Source organism: Myotis myotis, unplaced genomic scaffold (assembly GCF_014108235.1).
Source record: "Myotis myotis isolate mMyoMyo1 unplaced genomic scaffold, mMyoMyo1.p scaffold_m19_p_3, whole genome shotgun sequence".
Taxonomy (NCBI): domain Eukaryota; kingdom Metazoa; phylum Chordata; class Mammalia; order Chiroptera; family Vespertilionidae; genus Myotis; species Myotis myotis.
Genome location: NW_023416335.1, coordinates 80,343,262 through 80,349,142, shown reverse-complemented (window position 1 = coordinate 80,349,142; position 5,881 = coordinate 80,343,262). Strand labels below are relative to the sequence as shown.

Sequence of the window (5,881 nt, the reverse complement as noted above, 5' to 3'; positions counted from 1 at the left end):
ATGAGGCAAGCGTGGGTCCTCCGTTAGACACCCCCATCCATAGAGCACTCTCTTCCTGTCCCCTTGACAAGAACATGTGCATTTATCATCTAGTTGGTCTTTTCTCCTGTCTGCCAAGGCTTTTTCATGGTGGTCCTCTCTGGAACAGGCCTGGGACAGGCCTCTACCTGCGGAAAAGGAGGCTGTAGCAATGGCCTAGGCGGAGAACACCCCACACAAAGGGAACAGTGAGCAGAAAGGCCCTGAAGTGGGAGCACACTGTGCATGCCTGAAGCACAGCAAGGAGGCCCATTTGACTGGAGCACAGTAAGCAAGGCAGACACTGTGAGGAGATGACAGCAGAGAATAGCCGGGACTGGTGCACATGGGGACTTATGGGCCAGGCCCTTGGATTTACTCTGTGTGAAGTGGATAGAAAGCCAGGAGAGGGTTTGTTTGTTTGTTTGTTTAAATGTTTTTATTTATTTCAGAGAGTGGAAGGGAGAGGGAGAGAGAGATAGAAACATCAATTATGAGAGAGAATCACTGATCAGCTGCCTCCTGCATGCCCCATACTGGGGATTGAGCCGACAAACTGGACATGTGCCCTGACTGGGAATTAAACCTTGACCTTCTGGTTCCTAAGTTGATGCTCAACCACTGAGCTACACAGGCCAGGCACAGGGGAGGGTTTTGAACAGAGGAGTGACATGATCTGACTTTATCTTTAAAAACATCATGTAGCCACTATGTGTAGGATAGATTTGGGGAGAAGGGAGAGTGGGAAAGTCTGAATGGATAGACATTAACTCTGAGGTTTTGCAATATCCTGGTGAGAAAAGATAGTAGCTTGGGCCAGGCTGGAAGTGCTAGAGGTAGTAAGAGTACTTACAGGGTATATTTTGAAGTTAGAGTCAATAGAATCCGTGACACACTGGATCAGGAGAATGAAAGAAGGTACAGAATCAAAGCTAACTCCAGAGTTTCTGACCTTAATAATTGCAAGGAGAGTTTGCCTGAGGAAGACTGCATATTTGGGATAGGGATAGGATCCAAAGATTGTTTGAGCATGTTAATTTTGAGATAATGTTAGATAGCCAACTGGTGAAGTCCAGGAGGCAGTTAGGTGCATGAGTCTGAAGTTCAGGTAGAGAATCAAGCTGGAGATACTAATCTTAGAGTCATCACCATATACATGCTATTTAAAGTCAGGTGATCAAATGGGAATGAAAGTGGATAAAGAGGAGAAGACGTCCAAAGGCTATGCCTTGAGGCCTCTAACCTGAACATATGGAGATACAGAGAAACTGCAAACAGAATGAGAAGAGCAACCAACAGTCAGGAAACCAGCAGTGTCCTAGAAGAGAGGTTGAAATTAAGTCTTCAGGAATGACCAACTGTGTCAAATGCTGCCTAGGCCAATAAGATGCATTGACCAGCCTGGCCGGCGTGGCTCAGTTTTTGAGCATTGACCTATGAACCAGGAGGTCATAGTTGAATTCCCAGTCAAGGCATATGCCTGGGTTGCGAGCTCAGTCCCCAATATGGGGTGTGCAGGAGGCAGCTGGTCGATGATTCTCTTTCATCATTAATGTTTCTATCTCTTTGTCTCCCTCTCCTTTACTCTCTGACTCAATAAAAACATATTTTTAAAAGAAAAATAAAAGATTCATTGACCATTGTCAACATTGTGGTCATTGGCGACCTTGACAATGGCTATTCTGACCGGCGGGGGGGGGGGGGGGGGGGGGGGTGAAGACTTATTCAAGTAGGGCCAAAGAGAATGTGAGAAAAGGAAGCAGAGAGTGAGTGAGAAAAGACTTTTGAGGGTTTTGCTATAAAGGAGGAAGCAGAGGCAGTAGCTGGGGGAGATGTGGAGTCAATGGAGGTTTGGGGTTTTATTTTGCTTGTTTTGAAAATGGGAAGCAATGAGCATGGAGAAAATTTCCAGAGTGAAATGCTGAGGTAAACAAGAAAGGATTCGATCTGCCCTAGCCAGTCTGGCTTGGTAGTTGGAGCGTCAGCCTGTGGACTGAAGGGTCCTGGGTTCGATTCTGGCCAAGGGCATGTACAGCAGTTGCAGGCTCAATCCCCAGCCCTGGGACAGGATGTGTGCAGGAGGCAACCAATTGATGTCTCTCTCTCTCTCTCTCTCTCTCTCTCTCTCTCTCTCTCTCTCTCTCTCTCTCTCCCTCTCTCCCTCTCTCCCTCTCTCCCTCTCTCTCCTTCCCTCCCTCCCTCCCTCCCTCTCTATGCCCCTCACTTCCACTCTAAAAATCAATGGGAAAAATATCCTTGGGTGATGATTAATTTAAAAAAAATAAAAATAAAGAAAGGGTTTTTTGAAAGCCCGGCACGTTCCAGGCACAACAACCGTAGCAGGAGTTGTGCTTGGCCGGCATGACGCTGAAGTAGCCGCGGGGTCCTGTTGGCGGCCCCTCGGGACCAGTTTTTCAGGACCTAGAGTGATTATTACAATGGAAGAAATCAATAATTTTAAGGCACCAAGCAAATTATCTGAAAAGAGAAAATCTGCGTTATGTTCAACTCCATGTATAAAAATTCCTGCCTCTCCACTTATGCAGAAGCTTGGCTATGGCACAGCGGTAAGTGTCTGCCTTATGGAAAGGTCTCCAAGAGGCTTGTCTCGCTCTCCTTGGGCTGTGAAAAAGATTAACTCTAAATGTCATGGTGATTATCAAAGTATGTATCAAGAGGGATTAACCAATGAAGCTAAGATTTTGAAAAACCTTCCTCATCCAAATATTACAGGTTGTCGTGCTTTCACTGAAGCCAATGATGGTAGTCTGTGTCTTGCTATGGAATACGGGGGTGAAAAGTCTCTAAAGGATTTAATCGAAGAACGAAATAAAGACAGCCATGATCCTTTTCCAGCAGCCACAATTTTAAAAGTTGCTTTGAACATGGCAAGAGGGTTAAAGTATCTGCACCAAGATAAGAAGTTGCTTCATGGAGGCAGACATAAAGTCGTCAAATGCTGTAATTAAAGGTGATTTTGGAACAATTAAAATCTGTGATGTAGGAGCCTCTCTACCATTGGATAAACATATGACAGTAACTGACCCTGAGGCCTGTTACGTTGGCACTGAGCCTTGGAAACCCAAGGAAGCTTTGGAGGAGAATGGTATTATTGCTGATAAAGCAGACATATTTGCCTTTGGCCTTACTCTGTGGGAAATGATGGCTCTGTGTATTCCATACGTTACTCTTGCAGATGATGATGATGATGATGAAGATAAAACTTTTGATGAAAGTGACTTCGATGATGAAGCATACTATGCAGCGTTGGGAATGAGGCCACCTCTAATATGGGAGAACTGGATGAGACATACCAGAAAGTAATCGAGCTCTTCTCTGTGTGCACTGATGAAGACCCTAAAGACCGTCCTTCGGGCGCACATTGCTGAGGCTTTGGAAATACATGTCCAGTGATCTCATATTCACAACTACCTGAGCTTCAAGTAGGGCTCATATATATAACTGTTCTCTTTACTGTAATACGTTTATGTAGTTACTGTGAGAATCCATAGTTATTAGACTGTTTGAAAGTGGCTTATTTTAGAACCATAGCACCTTGTTAACATTTGAAAAACTTTGTATTATAAAGGTATTTCATGTATACTTATTAGTATTTAATATCGTAGTGGGTTTTCTATAAAACTTAAAAAACTTTTAGGCTTAAGGAACAAGTATTGAAATTTGTTCATAGAGATTTAAAACGCTAGCAAAATACCATAAACTCCTATGTCTAACATTAATTTGGGTAGGGGAACTAATACTTTTATTAGTGATCTTCCTTGAATATTCTCTATTTAAATGGATCAATTTAAATTAGCACTTTGAAGTACAGAAGTTTGATTATCTTTTTTCTTTTTTTTTTATCAAAAATTTTTTTTTTTTTATTGCTTAAAGTATTACAAAGGGTATTACATATGTGTCCATTTTATCCCCCCACCCTAGACAGTCCCCTAGCCTCCCCTATCCCCCAATGTCTTATGTCCACTGGTTATGCTTCTATGCATGCATACAAGTCCTTTAGTTGATCTCTTACCCCCCTACCTCCTGCCCCGCAACCCTCCCCGGCCTTCCTGCTGCAGTTTGATAATCTGTTTGAGGCAGCTCTGCCTCTGTATCTATTATTGTTCAAAAGTTTATAATGGTCTCTATTATCCATGAATGAGTGAGATCATGTGGTATTTTTCCTTCATTGACTGGCTTATTTCACTTAGCATAATGCTCTCCAGTTCCATCCATGACGTTGCAAATGGTAAGAGTTCCTTCCTTTTTAGAGCAGCATAGTATTCCATCGTGTAGATGTACCACAGTTTTCTAATCCATTCATCTACTGATGGGCACTTAGGCTGTTTCCAGATCTTAGCTATGGTGAATTGTGCTGCTATGAACATAGGGGTGCATATATCCTTTCTGATTGGTGTTTCTGGTTTCTTGGGATATATTCCTAGAAGTGGGATCACAGGGTCAAATGGGAGTTCCATTTGTAGTTTTTTGAGGAAACTCCATACTGTCTTCCATAGTGGCTGCACCAGTCTGCATTCCCACCAGCAGTGCACAAGTGTTCCTTTTTCTCCACATCCTCTCCAGCACTTGTCGTTTGTTGATTTGTTGATGATAGCCAGTCTGACCCGTGTGAGATGGTACCTCATTGTTGTTTTGATTTGCATCTCTCGGATGATTAGTGACTTTGAGCATGTTTTCATATGTCTCTTGGCTTTCTGAATGTCCTCTTTTGAAAGGTGTCTATTTAGGTCCTTTGCCCATTTTTTGATTGGATTGTTTATCTTCCTTTTGTTAAGTTGTATGAGTTCCCTATAAATTTTGGAGATTAGGCCCTTATCGGATATGACATTGGCAAATATGTTTTCCCACACAGTGGGTTTTCTCGTTGTTTTGTTGATGGTTTCTTTTGCTGTGCAGAAGCTTTTTATTTTGATGTAGTCCCATTTGTTCATTTTCTCTTTAGTTTCAAGTGCCCTAGGAGCTGTATCAGTGAAGAAATTGCTTCGGCATATGTCTGAGATTTTGTTGCCTTTGGATTCTTCTAGAATTTTTATAGTTTCCTGTCGTACATTTAAGTCCTTTATCCATTTTGAGTTTATTTTTGTGTATGGTGTAAGTTGGTGGTCTAGTTTCATTTTCTTGCATATATCTGTCCAATTTTCCCAGCACCATTTATTGAAGAGACTATCTTGGCTCCATTGTATGTTCTTGCCTCCTTTGTCAAATATTAATTGAGCATATTGGTTTGGGCCGATTTCTGGGCTCTCTATTCTATTCCATTGATCTATATGCCTATTCTTGTGCCAGTACCAGGCAGTTTTGAGAACAGTGGCTTTGTAATACATCTTGATATCTGGTATTGAGATCCCACCTACTTTGGTCTTTTTCAGGATTGCTGCAGCTATTCGAAGTCTTTTTTTATTCCAGATGAATTTTTGGAGAGTTCGTTCTAGATCTCTGAAGTATGCCATTGGTATTTTAATGGGAAGTGCGTTGAATTTATAGATTGCTTTGGGTAGTATGGACATTTTAATGATGTTGATTCTACCAATCCATGAACACGGTATGTTCTTCCATCTGTTTATGTCTTCCTCTATATCTTTTTTCAACGTCCTGTAGTTTTCTGAGTAGAGGTCTTTTACCTCTTTAGTTAAGTTTATTCCTAGGTAGCTTAATTTTTTTGGTGCGATGGTAAACGGGATTGTTTTTATAATCTCTCTTTCTGAAAGTTCACTATTGGTGTATAGAAATGCCTCGGATTTCTTGGGGTTAATTTTGTATCCTGCTACATTGCCAAATTCATGTATTAAGTCCAGTAGCTTTTTGATGGAGTCTCTAGGGTTTTGTATGTATAATATCATGT

At 41.8% G+C, this 5,881-nt stretch overlaps 1 pseudogene; it reads left to right on the top strand.

Moving 5' to 3' along the window:
• The first annotated feature begins 2,410 nt into the window (after positions 1 to 2,410).
• LOC118651074 lies at positions 2,411 to 3,447 on the top strand (annotated as a pseudogene).
• Positions 3,448 to 5,881: the final 2,434 nt, after the last annotated feature.